Source organism: Rattus norvegicus, chromosome 17 (genome assembly GCF_021556685.1).
Source record: "Rattus norvegicus strain SHRSP/BbbUtx chromosome 17, alternate assembly SHRSP_T2T, whole genome shotgun sequence".
Classification (NCBI taxonomy): Eukaryota; Metazoa; Chordata; class Mammalia; order Rodentia; family Muridae; genus Rattus; species Rattus norvegicus.
Genome location: NC_141550.1, coordinates 62,552,204 through 62,570,102, shown reverse-complemented (window position 1 = coordinate 62,570,102; position 17,899 = coordinate 62,552,204).

Here is a 17,899-nt window from a genome sequence, read left to right as displayed (position 1 = left end):
ACAAAAATATGTAGCAGAAGGGATGAGGAACTGGGGATCACCACTGGAGGGTCCCAGACTTTAGGGAAACAAGAGGCTCCCCAGACCCAATGGGATGGCTTTAGTTAAAATGTGCAGATAAGGGGGATATAGAATCTGTAGAGACCACCTCTAGTAGATGGACTGAGGAATGGGGCCACCCACCCATCTCAAAGTTTTTAACCCAGAAATGTTCCTGTCCAAAGGAAGAACAGGGACAAAAAATGGGACAGAGCCTGAAGGAAAGTCCATCCAGGGACTGCTCCACCTGGGGGTCCATGACGTCTGTAAACACCAAACTTGACATTGTTGCCATGGTCAAGGGACACTTGCTGACAGGATCCTGGTGTGGTGGTTCCTTGAGAGATCTAGCTAGCAACTGATCAGTGCAGATGTGGAGGCTTGGAGCCAACCATCAGACTGAGCTCAGGGAACCTGGTGGGGGAGCTGGCAGAAAGACTGGAGGAGCAGAGAAGGATTGCACCCCCATAGGAAGAACAACATAGGCTGGCCAGACCACCCATTGCTCCCAGATACTAGACCACCAACCAAGGAGTATACCAGGAGGGATCCATGGCTCTGGATACATATGTAGCAGAGGATGGCCTTGGCTGACAGCAGTTGGAGAGGATGCCCTTGGTCCTGTGGATGTTTGATGCCCAGAGTAGGGAGATGTTGGAACAGTGGGGTGGAAGAGGGTGGGTAGGTGGGGGCCACCCTCATACAGGCAAAGGGGATGGAGGAGGGTGGATGTGGAATGGGGGTGTTGGTGGAGGAGTAGCCGGGAAGTTGGATATCATTTGAGATGTAAACGAATGGAATTATTAATAAATAAAAAAATTTCTTTGGAAAGGAAAAGAAAAAACTTTCACTACACAAGAAATACCCTTTCAAGTATGATGCCTTGGGGTTTCAACAGATCAGGCATGTTTATAATATGCCTGACTGGAACAAATATGAAATTGATTATTCTAAATTAACTTATGTAAGATTTGCCATAGCTAAAACCTATATTCTTTAGCCAGCTTTAGATACATCTAATATAGTATTATTGTTAACCATCTGTTATTTTTAATGTGGCCTTCACGAAGGGTTTTGGGCTTTGTTTTTTGTCTTACAAACCTGTATATCTTAAATAATTTTTGAACATCCACCCTAAAACCTGTTTAAAACATTCTTCCCACTGGTCATATGTGACTCTATTCTGAAAGGTCTTAGTTATCTGAAGCTTATATACATTTAATTAGTTGCAGTAGAAAAACACTGAAGATAAAGATTTAACACACTAGTAATGATGAATTTTTTATGAAAATTGCTTTTAAGAAATTATTGTTGTTAGATGTCAGAGAGTAAACGGACTTAGCACTAGTGCCGGAGTGACTGAGTCATAGCACTGATGTCACAGATGGACAGCACTTAACACTTACGTCAAAGAGTGACGGCATCATAACACTGTTGTCACCGGTTGACTGTACTTAGAACTGATGTCACAGATTGACTGTACCTTATACTAAACAGCTGCTCTGACAAATAATGAAGGTGGGAAAGCACCTTTTACTGGAAGCACCTCACTAACTTCTGTGAGGTAACTGTGGATAACCAGCCCCCTAATACCTTCCCTTTGCCTTTCCAGGCACAGGGCATCAATGTGGTATAAAACCCTATCCCTTTCATTAAGTCCTGATCACAATGTGTTTCTCCTGATATCTCCATTATATAGTCTTCACATTTATGCTTATGTTTATTCATGCCTTATCTTCTTTGGACTGAAATAAAATGCCCAATTTTTAAAGACAAGAAACAATTTTGAAAGATAAGAAATTGGTTTAGTCTACATTGTAAGAGACCAGCATGGGGTCAGCTTCCTTCATGATATCGTAAAGACAGAGCTGACATGGAGCAGGAAGTCAGAGAGGGTTCAGGGCCAACCTTGTTCCTGTGGCCAGTATCAATGGCTTCTTAGAGCAGAATCCATCCACCCTCTACTATGCTCAACCTATCAAAGTTACACCAATTCTCACTGCCACCACAGTGCAGCCTAAGCTTCTAGCACATGAACCTTTGGGATGAAATTTACATCTAAAGTATAGCATAGCCCTCATGTTTCTGCCTTGCACAGGCTCCTCTCTAAGCCTCAACCCTTTCATCTATAATGAATTAGAGGACATAATATGACAACAACGGTCAGTGATCTTCCAAGAAAAACCTTACTTTGTGTCAACTACTCACACAATGGTAATTAGAATTTCATGAATACTTATATAGTTTCATGTTTTTTTAAACTTTACGAGTATTGCCTCATTTCCTCATATTTTATGATCTACGGTATGATATCTGGACACAAACTTAAATATTTGTCAGGTTGATTAAAATGAATATGCAAAACATTTTATTGCAAGATAAAACTATGTCCTCTTGAAGTGACAATTTATTTAGAACATTTTGGAAGCATTAGATAAATTGGAAATCCTATGTGATAATCCAAACAAAAGGAGACACAAGAATTGAAAGCATTCCAAGAATTTAATCTCTTCAGACCTTTGCAGGAATAGTAGCTAAAATCCATCTTTAAAAAAAAAAATCAGTTGGCTAGAACACATAACAGTAAAAACAGTTATACACAATTAAAATAAGTGATTTTGTCAAATTGAAAAGAAAACTAAAGTCAAAAACTCAATAATATTTTCCCTAAATGATTTGAAAAATTAAACAACTAAACTTTCACTCCTAAGGTAAGAAACACAAGGTGATGCGGGAGGATTTCCCTTATCGTGTATCAGAGAGATTCGCGAAGCTTCAGAGCGTAGACTTAAATACTTCCCGTGCTGTGCAGCTCTGCCACCTTACCCATCATCTGTCATCGAAGTTAAACAGTTTACAGCGAGGGAACATAAATTCTAACCTGAAGCCAGGAATGCCATCAGTGGACTGGGACGTTTATGTTCTACTGGGAGGTCGCAGATTGCTGTCATAGTGATAAACGACCCAGCTCACGCCATTAAACCTGGCTATCTTAATGATAAGTAAGTTCCCCAGATTTAACAGCTTTACTTGAAGATTTTAGAAAATGGCTTTCTATTGAAATTCACCAAGTCACATTTGCATAACTTCAGTGTGTAAACAAAATTAAAAAATAGCAATATTCTAAAGTGCCTGCCAAGTAGCTGATGTTTTAGACAGGATAACGCTGGTCAAGAGAGAAAGGATTTCAGAAAACACCTCCATATCACCCATTTTAACCTCTGGAGCAAACCATTTCTGCAGTTAGGAAGGTATCCTTCCCTCCCCATATTAATAGAAGCTGCTAGATATTGTTTAGGAGAGTAGATGGTTTCTCCCAGCCCAGTAGGCTTGGTCGTTTTAACCAGTTTGCCTCTCATCTATTTGGTACGTTGGCAGAATCACAAGGACACACATTTGCCTGGAAAATCGGCAGTTGGGAAAATTTTACAAGTGCCTTTCCTGTATACAAACAGGTGGCTTCTACTTAGGCACTATCTGTGCAAAGATTTTTGAGTTCCCACAGTATTTTCAAAATACATAAGTCAAAAAAATGACATTTTTTCATTGAAATCCCTATTGATAGAGAATGTAAATATTTAAGATATTAATGGAGGTTATTGGGGAAAGTAACTGGAAACACATCCAGTGAAACACAGTGAGGTAAATATAAAATCTCAAATACATATATGAAATCACCCAAGCTGAGAATGAAGCTTAGTAGATGGAATTATTGTTTCACATTCTTGAAGCCCTGGGTTCCATCCCCAAAACACATAAAATGGGGATAGGAGCATCCACTAGTAACCCAGCACGTGGGAGCTGGAGGAAGCAGGGTCAGAAATGCAAGGCCAAGCTACTGAGATGACTCAGTGGGTAAAGATGGATGACAGTTAAATCCCCTGAACGCACATGTTGAAGGAAAGAACTGATGCTTACAAATTGTTATACATGTGCATGCAATTCTTTAAAAAGAAATTTCAAATTAATCCTTGGCTATACACCAAGTTTCAGGACAGCCAGAACTAAATATTCTGTCTCAAAAATTAAACAGGAAAAACAGAGAAATTTGTATTTCTTTAAACATATTACATACTTCATATATTAATTAGAGTCTGCCTTAAGTCACTAGTAGTAAGCATACAGATATTCAGGGAGATTTTTAGAAGACAGTGATAAATGTATAAATATGTGATGTTGTGAATTTATGGACTTTTGATTTATATAATTTAACAGGATATCTCTCATTTAAAGAAAACCACTATTATCTCTATTTGGCAAAAAAAAAGTAACTTCTGCTGTCTAATGGACATCAAGATTTATTTGGTAACACTATAGTATAGAATTATGACACAAAATTGGGCAATTCATTAACTGTCCACATACTGAGTCCCAACATAAGTTCAGATCCAAGAGGCTGGCTATAGGTGCAATAGATGCTGGTCGGAGGTGCTATAGGTGAGGAGAGGTCAAAGGACATCCACAGGAACGAGGATCACAGACAACCTCAGGCCCTGACTTCACACCAAAGGATTAGCCGATGGCAGCTACCTTAGGGAGCCAATATTTTTATTGAGAGGTGTTTTTAAAATTCTTAATAAACTCTTTATTAGCTTTAGACCCAGAAAGAATATAAAAAAAATACTAGGTTCAGAAACTTGTGAAATTGACTTTTAAACTTGATTTTTAATGAAGGAGGTAGCAAAACTAAGCATAAAAATAGTTTTCCTATACTCATAATCCCCTGAACTCTTAGGTAATAAAGCATGGATAAACCATGTTTCCTTTAAATTACCATCCTCAAATAAAGTGACTACACTGAATAATATATATATACACATACATATGCTGAGCTGAATTCCCCTATCTCTCCTACATGGATGTAGTAACTGTTCAACAGAATCTGGATAAGCCTCTCGGGAACAGAAAGCATCAAGGTGTTCACAAGAACAATCCCAACTCTGTGTCCTCCATCCTTACAGGCATGGTGAGCCTTCGCTGTGGCTCCCTTTAGTCTTGGAGGAAGCATCAGTTCTCTTTCTTCAGAGAAATATTTCTGAAATATTTGTTCCCTAAGTGCTCTCTCTTCTCACAGCCACACACTTCCAAAGATGGCTGGGCCTCTTTTCAAGAGGTGGCGCACGGGTGGGGTGTGAGTAGTAGGGGATGATTTCCACACGGATTGAAAAAACAGATCAAGCTGCACAGACACTAGGGTACCAAGTAAGTCTGCCTGTCCTGGCTTCTGGGGCTGGTTTCTGCAGCCCTTCAGTCTCCTCCATCTTCCTGGGTCTTAAAAAGAATATTGTGTTAGGTGGATTGTGCTGCGGTAAAAATAAAAAAGCAGCAGAACCAGGTCCCACGAGTACCCTGGTGGTCACTAGTTCCGGCTCCAACAGGTCATTGGAACTAACTAGCACTAATTTATCTCAGATTAGTATCTCTCCTGGTGGCTCTCTGCGACCTGCAGACTCTCTGGTTCCAGCTATCTGGTAAAGTTATGGGTCTAGAAATCCAGCAGTGGCCAGCCTACTGAGGCGCCCTGTCATGGACTCTGTCCACACTGCCAGCAACTGCCCCCTGCTAGTTAAAGTATAAATTCCCAACTATCCCATAAAATCATGACTCAGAAAACTGTAACCCAAGAATCAGATTTATATGTTAAAATCTCAATCCATAATACATCCACACGATAAACTTACAACCAATTAATAAGAATATAAACCTCCCATAAATTTGCCTACAGAAATCTATCCCAGCTACTTTGGCAATTCAAGACCACCTAGATCTGAGTCATCCTTCCCCATCTTCATCTTGATTCTCCTCTTCCATCTACAAAGGCTTTGTCCCCACATTATTATTATTATTATTATTATTATTATTATTATTATTATTATTATACTGTCCAATCATGGCCTTGACCTAACTTCTCTGCCTTCACCTGCATAATGACATCAACCTACACTCCTCTGTCTAATGGGAAAAAAAAAACCAAAAAACTTTCTTCTCAAATATAAATTGAGCACAACTATTCTCATTTTGTAATTTAAAAGTATAGAATATGCCTAACACCCAATCCAACATTTTATCAGGTAAACAGAATATTTAGTTATCTATCCAGCTTAAAGAAGGCTTAAAAATCCATGTTATATTCTGGATAGCTTGTATATTATCTGATAACTATATAATTAAATATGTATTCTCAAAATTAAACAGCCTGAGTAGGCTATGAGGCTATAATCAGTCTTCAACCCTGTCAGAAATCTGAATTAGAGAATTTATCTCTAAATATAGGAAGCCTAACATGGCTTCTAGAACTGAGACAGGTTATAGAGACAATTTTCTACTTGCACAGTCCCCTGTCAGCAGCACATGAGAGCAAGTCTTCAACCTTCTGGCCTAGGATCATCTGACAGACTTTTGAAACACAGAATTTTGAAGGGCTGATCACTCTGGCTTGGCAGAAATTATCAGTCAACTTATTCTGTAACATGCCCTTTTCTGGACAGTATTGAGTCTGTAGATAAAGAGAGGCAATTCCTACCTAGCGGCTGTCTCACCACAATACTTCACCTCACCCAGAGGTAGAGATGTCCAATTTCTTCTTTGAATCCACCAGAAAGGAGCTGTTAGGAGCAGACATGTCTCAACAAAAGATAAATAATATTAAATGTCAGATTTTGTGAAATTCTGATGGTTTTTGAAAAAAACATCGAACTATGCAAGTAATATGGACTGTTGTCCGTCAATTATCTTTACAATTATCTTGAAAGCACTCTAACAATAAACTTAGAGCCATGAATTTGCTATCTGGTCTTTAACTCACATGTTTAATCATCCCAGATTAGTTTTTTTAACAGCAGTAAAGAAATGGGTAGAAGCCTGTATACTTAAATGTGTTGTATAGGCACAGTGCATATACATGAGAGTAACAATATTAATTTTAAATCAATAAGAAGTTTAATCAAAGAAAATCTAAACTTATATCAAATAAATTCTGTACCAAATGTAAAAGATTATAACTTTATCTTAGTAACAAATATAAAGAATTTTACCAAATGAGATTATGGCTGTATCATCAATTGGAGCTAATTCCTCCCTGCCAAATTATGACCATTTCTAAATTCCTCAGAAAAAAGCCTTGGAATAACTACCTTTAGTGCCCCAAAGTCCAGAGAATTGGGACAACTCCTCTTGAATGGCTTCTTCAAGCTACTGTTCATGGGTGTTGACATATCTAGAAGGGGGAGGGAGGATGAGGAAGCTGGCCACACCAACAACTGTTATAGTCTCTGATGTCTGTCTTACCCTGGATCTTAAGGATCAGGAGTTCAAGCAGGTCTGACAGTGAGACTCACCAAAGCAGTACATTCTGTAATATATAAATCTCAAACAAAACTTTAATATCATCAAGATATCTGTATGGATTGAATCGGTCTGTGTAAGATATACAGACTGGTTAGGATGAAATTTTGTTCACTTCTTTCTGTTTTCTTCTGTTGAATCTACTTTTTCAGGCAGTCTCCCTTTATCAAATCTAACCCATATGACCCTGGAAGGTGTCCAGAGCCTAATTGTCTTCTTTAAAAGCATAAAGACAAAACCATTCTCCCCAAATACCATGTTCTTTAGTCTGTAACCAGAAAAGCTTGTGTCTTGCACTCTCTTCCAGAGAAATAATATAACAAGACTCAAAATCACATCCATTATGAAAATTAAAACAATTTTTAAGAAAGAAGTAAGGTAAACAACAGTGTATGAGCCCGTTTAGGCTTTTCAAATCTGTCATATCAGGAAATTAACCCAAAACTCACTGTGGAGCTCAGGTTAAGAGAACATGAGCTTCCTGTTGTGATAAATATCAAAATAACCACAAACACTCTCTAGCCAGTATCATTGAGCCTTATGGCCTTAGCGGGGTAGTTCATAAAACAATTTGATCACCTTTTTATTAATACCAATACCAATAAGTAAGCAACTTGTCAAACTAAGGTTTTAGCCCAAAATACGCTCTCTACCTGGAGCATCAGACTTATATCACCACTCTCTGCTTGGAGTCAGTGACTAATTTTCCCTATCTAACTTCCAAACTGTGAGAGAAAACTTCTACATGATTTGGATAAACTCTGTACTCTATCTTTCTAACTATAAAGCCAAACTTAATCACATTTCCATTAATACCTGTCATTAAGAAGCAGGCACCTTGTCAAATCAGGATTTTAACCCAAAATTCCTGTGGAGCTCACATTAGAAAGAATGAGTATCCTGCAAGACTCATCAGAGCATTGTATCTTTATACCACCTGTCTGTTAAGGAAGTAGGTAGCTTCCATGTTTTAGTTCTTTATGACTTTGGAGCAGCCTGTATTTTTCATAGCAAGGGAACTAGAGTCTGTGAGCAGACTCTCCCTCTGTTCCTTTGTTTAAGGTTTCTAAGCTTGGGCCATTATGTGACTCAACATGGCACTGGGTCCTTCTTACTTAGAAAAAAAAAACTTTCTCAGGCTGAAAAACTTTAATTGTAATGGATTCTTACCTAACCCATTGGTTTGCCACTTGTTGCAGTAAAAAGAAAAAACGGTGAACTGGTTCTTGTGCATACCCTGGCTCTCTCACTAGTTCTGGCTTTTGTGGGCCATTGGAAGTAGTGCTAATTTATCTCAGTAGCTCCACACTGCCCTCCTCTACTTTCTGACCCACTGTCTTCCATGAGCCGTTCCAACACGGCACCCTGTCAGGCCGCCCTGCCTTCACTCACAGCTCTCTTGGCTGGTTTCCAAGGCATACACATCCCAATTTCGTGGTGGGCCCAGTGCATCCAACCACCATACCCTCCTTTGAACTCAATTAGGCTGCCACGTGAAAGAACACATCACACAATATCCTCTAATCCAATTGATAAGATATAATTTGCCCATCTAGACAACACAAAATCCTGTACAAATCCATCCCTTAAGAATATTCATAGCAATGTGTTTAATATGGGTAGAAAGGAATCTTAATATCTGCAACCATGTTCTCTCAGCTGCTTCCTCCTCACTCTGACCTCCTCTTCTTCTCTAAAACTTTTCTCCCACCCATCTTTCCTTCTTGTCCAATGACAGACCTCGTTCAATCCTGTACCTGCCTTCACCTGTGTAATGACATTAACCTACAGGATTGATTTTTAATCCCCTACTCTTAGTGCCACTTCTAAATGATTGTTTGTAATGGGGCACTGAGGTGGAATGATGAGCTCCCCAATCTCATATTCCCTGTAACTTTTCGAAAACAAAGAACATTTTATTTATTTATATATTTAATTGCTACATTTCAAAGGAAATAAATGTAATCAGAGTTACTTTCTCCTGGCCCCCAAAATAAATAAATAAAACAATGGAGATCATCCAAATAATTAATTTTAATCTTTAGTACATCATGATTTTAACTGTATAAAAGAAGTTTTTCCTTCAATATCCCCCATTCAACCCCACATGCCTTGAACTGGTTGTGAAAACAAGAAGACAAAGAAAAAGGACCATGTGTTATATAATTCTACTTTTATGCCATACTTTTGATGTTTGACTAAAAAAATAATATTTAAAAATCATAAAAAGCAAATCATAGTCTAGATACAGTGTTGAACTTTATTTTTTTATTTTTATAATGACTTTATTGGCTTTCAAGTGTATGTATATTTCTGAAAATTCAAACAGTGGATTTTTTAATTAGTTTTTTTTTTTTACTGTAACCGTTAGCCACTCTTCCATTAAAGGCAAAATAGCAATACCATTCCTTTTTTTTCTGAATGTCTTTTAATAGCTATCTTGCTTGCACCAGAGCCCAGAAGTGCTCAATGTTTGGCCTTGAGTCTGAACTCGATTGGTGTCTTGCTGTAGGGAGGGGGCATGCAGAGGGAGTCAGCGGTGCTGGGGTTTCCGTGCATGGTCACTTCACGTAAACATATAAAACCCTGTACACATCCATCCCTTAAGAACATTCATAACAATCTGTAAAGGTACAGCATGGAATCTTAATATCAACTTCCATGTTCTCTGAACTTTATTTTTTAACACAGTAAACCTTTATTTTTTGAAAAATTATTTATTTGTGACATATTTATTTTCTTCATGAAAATTTATATATTAGTGCTTTGTCTACATGTATGTCTGAGTAACTGTGGAGGCCAAAGGAAGTCATTGATCAGAGCCAAAGGATCTCATTACAGATGGTAAATTGTGAGTCACCTTGTAGATGCTAGGAATCAAAACCCCAGTCCTCTGAAAGAGGAAAGGTAAGCTAGTGCTCTCAACTTGAGTTATGTCTTCAATCAATGACAGCTTATTTTTAAGAGCAAAGATACCTTTTGATAACTCACAGTTTAAAAATACAAATGACATTTTTTGAGACAGGGTTTTACTGTGTAGTCCTCACTATCCTGGAACTCACTCTGTAGACCAGGCTGGTTTCAAACTCAAAAGAGATCTGCCTCCAGAATGCTGGTATTCAAGATGTACACTACCATCACCTGGCTAAATTTTTAATTTTTAATTATGTTACTATCACAACTACTTTAAATATTTGAAGTTAATGGATGAAAGTCATTGGTAAATAGAATTTAGAAAACATTTTAAGCTTTTTTTAACTTTTAATATTTTGACATTTTAGTATAGGTTAGTCCTTTAAAATGTTTATATTTGGCCTGCATCCTGTGGTGACCCTGTGCCACAGCTCTCTGTACCCAGAAACCATGGGGAGAAAGCTGGTCTCCTACTAGGGCTGACACACAAGTTGACAGGAGGGTCAAGCCATTGTCAGAGACAGCAAGACTAGCTAACACCAGAGAGAAGCAGATAGCCAAGAGGCAAGGGCAAGAACCTAAGCAACAGAAACCAAGGCAAACAGAAACTGACATCATCAGATCCCAGTGCCTGCTTCCCTCCAGCAAGCCCTGGATACAACAACACACTGGAAAAGGAAGGTTTTGATTTGAAATCACAACTTATGATGATGTTAGAGGACTTTAAGAAAGATATAGATAACTTCTGTAAGAAAATACAGGGCAACACAGGTAAACAGGTAGAAGCTCTTAAAGGAGAAACACACAAAAAAAAAAAAATCAACCAAACAGGTGACAGAATTGAGCAAAACCATCCAGGATCCTAAAGCAGAAATAGAAACAATAAAGAAATCGCAAAGAGAGACAACCTGGGAGATTGAAAACCTAAGAAAGAGATGAGGAGACATAGATGCAAGAATTACCAACAGAACTCAGGAGAAAGAAGAGGCAGAAGATAGCATAGAAAACATTGACCCAAACACCAAAGAAAAGACAAAACATAAAAAGCTTCAAACCCAAAACATCCAGAAAATCCAGGACACAGTAAGAAGATCAAACCTAAGGATAATGGTATAGAAGAGAGAGAAGATTCCAAACTTAAAGAACCAGTAAATATCTTCAACAAAATTATAAAAGAAAATTTCCCTGACCTAAAGAAAGAGATGCCCATAAACATACAAGAAATCTACAGAACTCTAAATAAATTAGACCAGAAAATAAATTCCTCCAGTCACATAAAAGTCAAAACACCAAATGCACAAAAGAAAAAAATATTAAAAGCAGTAAGGGAAAAAGGGTTAAGTAACATATAAAGGCAGATCTATCAGAATTACACCAGACTTCACACCAGAGACTATGAAAGCTAGAGGAACCTGGGCAGATGTCATACAGACCCTAAGAGATCACAAATGCCAGCCCTGGCTACTATATCCAGCAAAACTCTCAATTAATGTAGATGGAGAAACAAAGATATTCCATGACAAAACCAAATTTACATAATATTTTCTACAAATCCAGCCCTACAAAGGATAATAGAATGAAAACTCCAACACAAGGAGGGAAACTACACCCTAGAAAAAGCAATAAAGTAATCTTCTTTCAACTAACCCAAAAGAAGATAGCCACACAACCATAATTCCACATCTAACAACAAAAATAACAGGAAAAAAACAATCATTGGTCGCTAATATCTCTCAATGTTAATGGACTCAATTCCCCCAATAAAAAGACATAGAATAACAGAATGGATACGTAAAGAGGACCCAGCAATTTGCTGCATACAGGAAACACATCTCAGGGGAAAAGATACTACCTCAGAGTTAAAGGCTGGAAAACAGGTTTCCAAGCAAATGTTCCCAAGAAATTCTAATATTGAATAAAATCAAATTTCAACCAAAAGTTACAAAAAAGATAAGGAAGGATATTTCATAGTCATCAAAGGAAAAATACACCAAAATGAACTCTCAATTCTGAATATCTATACTCCAAATGCAAAGGTACCCACAAACATAAAAGAAACCTTACTAAAATTCAAAGCACACATTGCACCTCACACAATAATAGTGGGAGAATTCAACACCCAATTCACATCATTGGACAGATCATAGAAATATAAATTAAACAGAGACACAGAGAAACTAACAGAAGTTATGAATCAAATGGATTTAAGAGACATCTACAAAACATTTCACCCTAAAACAAAAGATTATACATTCTTCTCAGCACCTCATGATATCTTCTGCAAAACTGACCATATAATCTGTCATAAAACAGGCCTCAACAGATATAAGAAGCTTGAAATAATCCCATGCATCCTATCATGTCACCATGGACTAAGACTGATTTTAAATAACAAAAAGGACAGAAAGCCAACATACACTGGAAGCTGAACAATGTTCTACTCAATGATAACTTAGTCAAAGAAGAAAGAAAGAAATTAAAGACATTTTAGAATTTAATGAAAACGAAGGAACAATATACCAAAACTTTTGGAACGCACTGAAAGCAGTGCTAAGAGGAAAACTCATAGCGCTGAATGCCTCCAAAAAGAAACTGGAGAGAGCATACATTAGCATCTTGATAGCACACCTAATAGCTCTAGAACAAAAAGAAGCAAATATACCCAAGAGAAGGAGATGGCAGGAATAATCAAACTCAGGGCTGAAATCAACCAAGGGGAAGCAAAAAGAACTGTAGAAAGAATCAACAAAACCAGGAGCCCTTAGCCAGACTAGCCAGAGGGTACAAAAGATTATCCAAATTAACAAAATCAGAAAAGAAAAGGGAGACATAACAACAGAAACTGAGGAAATTCAAAATATCATCAAATCTTGCCAAAACCTATATTCAACAAAACTGGAAAATATAGAGGAAATGGACCATTTTCTAGACAGATACCAAGAACCAAAGTTAATTCAGGACCAGATAAATCATCTAAACAGTCCCATAACTCCTAAAGAAATAGAATATGGCATTAAAAATCTCTTAACCAAAACATGACCAGGATCAGATGGTTTTAGTGCAGAATTCTATCAGACCTTTATAGAAGACTTAATACCAATACTCTCCAAACTATTCCACAAAATAAAAATGGAAAGAACACTACGCAATTTCTTCTATGAAGACACAATTATGGTTATACCTAAACCACACAAAGACCTAATGAAGAAATGTAACTTCAGACCAATTTCCCTTATGAATATTGATGCTAAAAATACTCAATAAAATTCTTGCAAACTGAATCTAAGAACATGTCAAAAATGATCATCCATCATGATCAAGTAGGCTCCATCTCATGGATGCAGGGATAGTTCAATATATGTAAATCCATCTGTGTAATCCAATATATAATCAAAATCAAGGAAAAAATATATGATCATCTCATTACATGCTGAGAAAACATTTGACAAAATTAAAAAACCCTTCATGTTAAAAATCTTGGAAAGATCAGGAGTTCAAGACCCATAACTATGCATAATAAAAGCAATATACAACAAACCAATCACCAACATTAAACTAAATGGAGAGTAACTTGAAGCAATCCCACTAAAATCAGGGACTACTTACTCAATATAGTTCTTGAAGACCTAGCCAGAGCAATCAGATAACAAAAGAAGGTCAAAGTGATAAAAATTGAAAAGGAAGAAGTCAAAATATCATGATTTGCAGATGATATGATAGTATACTTAAGTGATTCCCCCCACCCCCAAATTCTACCAGAGAACTCCTAACCCTGATAAACAACTTCAGCAAAGTGACTGGATATAAAATTAACTCAAACAAACCAGTAGCCTTCCTCTACTCAAAGGATAAACAGGCTGAAAAAGAAATGAGGGAAATGATGTTCTTCACAATAGTCACAAATAATATAAAATACCTTGATGTGACTCTAACCAAGCAATGAAAAATCTATATGACAAGAACTTCAAGACTCTGAAGAAAGAAATTATAGATCTCACAAGAGACATCCATGCTCATGAATTGGCATGATTAATATTGTAAATACAGCTATCTTGTCAAAAGGAATCTATAGATTCAATGAAATCCCCATCAAAATTCCAACTCAATTATTCATAGAATTAGAAAAAAACAATTTACAAATTCAGTTGCAATATCAAAAAACCCAGGATAGCGAAAACTATTGTCAACAATAAAAGAACTTCTGGGGGAATAACCATCCCTGACCTAAAACAGTATTACAGAGCAATAATAATAAAAACTGTATGGTATTCATACAGAGACAGGTGGGTAGATCAATGGAATAGAGTCGAAGACCCAGAAATGAACCCATACACCTATGGTCATTTGTTCTTTGACAAAGTGTCAACAAAGGTGTAGAGGGTACCTGGAAGAGAATGGGGGACAAGAGACTTGAAGAAGGATGCCAAGACAAGTGTCAGATCAAGGCGACAATTTTATTTTTTCCCAAGGCTGAATTTATACCATAGCAGGGGTAACAGAGGAAGGGGGTAAGTGGGAAACATTTACGCAGGCTAAGGACACAGTATTTGTGTGGTTTTTCAGAAAGGATACAGGTCATCACATTGGGCATCTTGATGTCAGATGTATTTCTCGGCAAGGTCACAACTTTATCATATCATTATTCATCTTGACCACCAGATTTGTATTAGTCTTCCGCAGCTGGCTGGGGATTTTCCATGAAACCAGTCACACTTAACTCTAACTATACTATTAACATCAATAATGGAGGGTTTTAAGGGCATTGCTCCCAACATAAAAGGGGCTGAAACCGTACTGTGAAAAAAATAGCATTTTCAGCAAATGGTGTTGGTTCAACTGGTGGTCAGCATGTATAAAAATGCAAATAGATAAAATCTCATCTCCCTGTACAAAGCTCAGTCCAAGTAGATCAAGGACTTCCACATAAAACCAGATGCACCCAAACTAATAAAAGGAAAATGGTGAAGAGCCTTGAATACATGAGCACTGGGTAAAATTTCCTGAGCAGAATAACAATGGCTAAGATCAAGAATTGACAAATGTGACTTCATAAAACTGCAAAGATTCTGTAAGGCAAAGGACACTGTCTTTAGGACAAAATGACAATCAACAGATTGGGAAAAGATCTTTACCAATCCCACATCTGAGAGAGAGCTAATGTCTAATATATATAATGAAATCAAGAAGTTAGACTCCAGAAAACAAAATAATTCTGTTTTAAAAAATGGAGTACAGAGTTCAACTGAGGAATAGCAAATGACTGAGAATCACCTAAAGAAATGTTCAACATCCATAGTCATCAGGGAAATGCAAATCAAAACAACCCTGAGATTCCACCTCATTCCAATCAGCATGGCTAAGAAAAAAACTCAGGTGACCACAGGTGCTGGTGAAGATGTAGAGAAAGAATAATGCTCCTCCATTGTTAGTGGGAGTGCAAGCTGGTACAACCACTCTGGAAATCAGTCTGTAAGTTCCTCAGAAAATTGGACATAGTACTACCTGAGGACACAGCTATACTACCCCTGGGCATATACTGTAAAAAAAAAAATGCTCCAACGTATAACAAGGACAAATGCTCTATGTTCATAGCAGCCTTATTTATAATAGCCATAAGCTGGAAAGAACCCAGATATCCCTTAACAGAACAAGGGATACAGAAAATGTGGTACATCTACACAATAGAGTGCTACTCAGCTTTGAAAAATAATGACTTCATGAAATTCATAGGCAACTGGTTGGAACTAGAAGATACATAACCCAAACATATAAAAACATATATGTTATGCACAGGCTAATAAGTAGATATTAGCCCAAAGGCTTGGATTACCCAAAATACAATCCACAAACTACATGAAGCTCAAGAAGTATGACCAAAGTGGGGATGCTTTAGTCCTTCTTAGAAGGGGGAACAAAAATATTCACAGGAGGAAATAAGGATACAATGTTTGGAGCAGAGACTGAAGGAAAGATCATCTAGAGACTGCCTCACCTAGGGATCCAACCCATACATAGCCACCAAACCCAGACAATATTGCTGATGTCAAGAACTGCATGCTGACAGAAGCCTGGCACATCTCTCTCTTGAGAGCCTCTCCCAGAGCATGACATATACAGAGGTGCATGATCACAGACAACCATTGAAATTTTTGAAATATGAATATGGTCCCCAGTGGAGGAATTAGAGAAAGGATTGAAGGAGGGAGCTAAAGGGGTTTGTAACCCCATAAGCACAATAATACCAACCAACCAGAGCTCCCAGCCAAATAGTTCACATGGACAGACCCATGGGTCCAGCTGCATATGTAGAGAGGATGGCCTTTTTAGGTATCAATGGCAGGAGAAGCCCTTGTTCCTGACAAGACTTGATGCCCCAGTGTAGGTAAATGACAGGATGGGGAGATGGGAAGGGGTGGGCAAGTGGGAAAACAGGGGAAGAGGGGATGGGATAGGTGTTTTATGGACGAGAAACTGGGAAAGGGGATAACATTTGAAATGTACATAAAAATATCCAACAAAAATGTTTATATTTGTTAAAGTAGTAGTAGTAGTAGTAGTAGTAGTAGTAGTAGTAGTAGTAATAGGAGGAGAAGGAGGAGGAGGAGGAGCAGGAGGAGGAGGAGGAGTAATATATTTTACTTCCAGGATTCTGTGTACCAAAGTACTAAAGGAATAAAAACAGGATTAAAAGGAAAAAAAAAGGATGAAAATCTGAGAAGTCAGGAGACAGCTTCATAGATACAATAATAGCCATTTGTCTGTGGATATATAATTGGTTTAAATTCTGTATTTCTATATTTCTACATGGATAGCAAGTGTGAAGGTCTTTCAGATTTTATTTTAGTACTTATATGCACTTTATAATTAAAATAGTAGCTGTTATCAGTACCGGTCAAGTTAGAAATGGTGTGCCAGGATCGAAGTTTATTAAAAAGAATACTGATTACAATATCTAATTGATACACTTAGAGGAAGGTCAAGCAATGCTTTTTGAGAAATTGCAGACTATTAATGCTGCATGGAACCTTGAATGCTTGTATGTAGCTTCTGGACAACTGAGGGAAAACTCAGTTATATGCCTCAATATCAAGCATACACTTCAGTATATTAGTTCAGTATTCCACAAATGCTCAGTCTTGGAACTGGTGATTCGTGGCTAAACACATTATCTCTTTAAACACACACACACACACACACACACACACACACAAACACAAATATGGTTCATTCTGACTGAAGATCAGACAGAGTGCAGGGGGTCACGGCAATCAAATCTCTACAGTGCTCAAAAGGGAACTAGATGTGGAGAAACTAAAGAATACTCAGAGAACAACAAATGGAAGCAACCTGTTGCCCCAAAGGGTGACCACCAGAGACAGGGAGGTTCATAGGGTAAGAAATTCAAAATACATATGTAGAAAATGCATGTTACCTGTGCAGTAACAAGTATGCAGATAAAGGAAAGGTACCCCCATATCATTTCTGGCAGACTAGACTCCAGAATGGATGTCTGATAGCCTCTGTCACCAGGAGGAGAAGGAGAAATATACATTTTACAGAAAACCTCTGGAGGAAGAGAAGCCTTCAACTTTTGCTTCAGGCA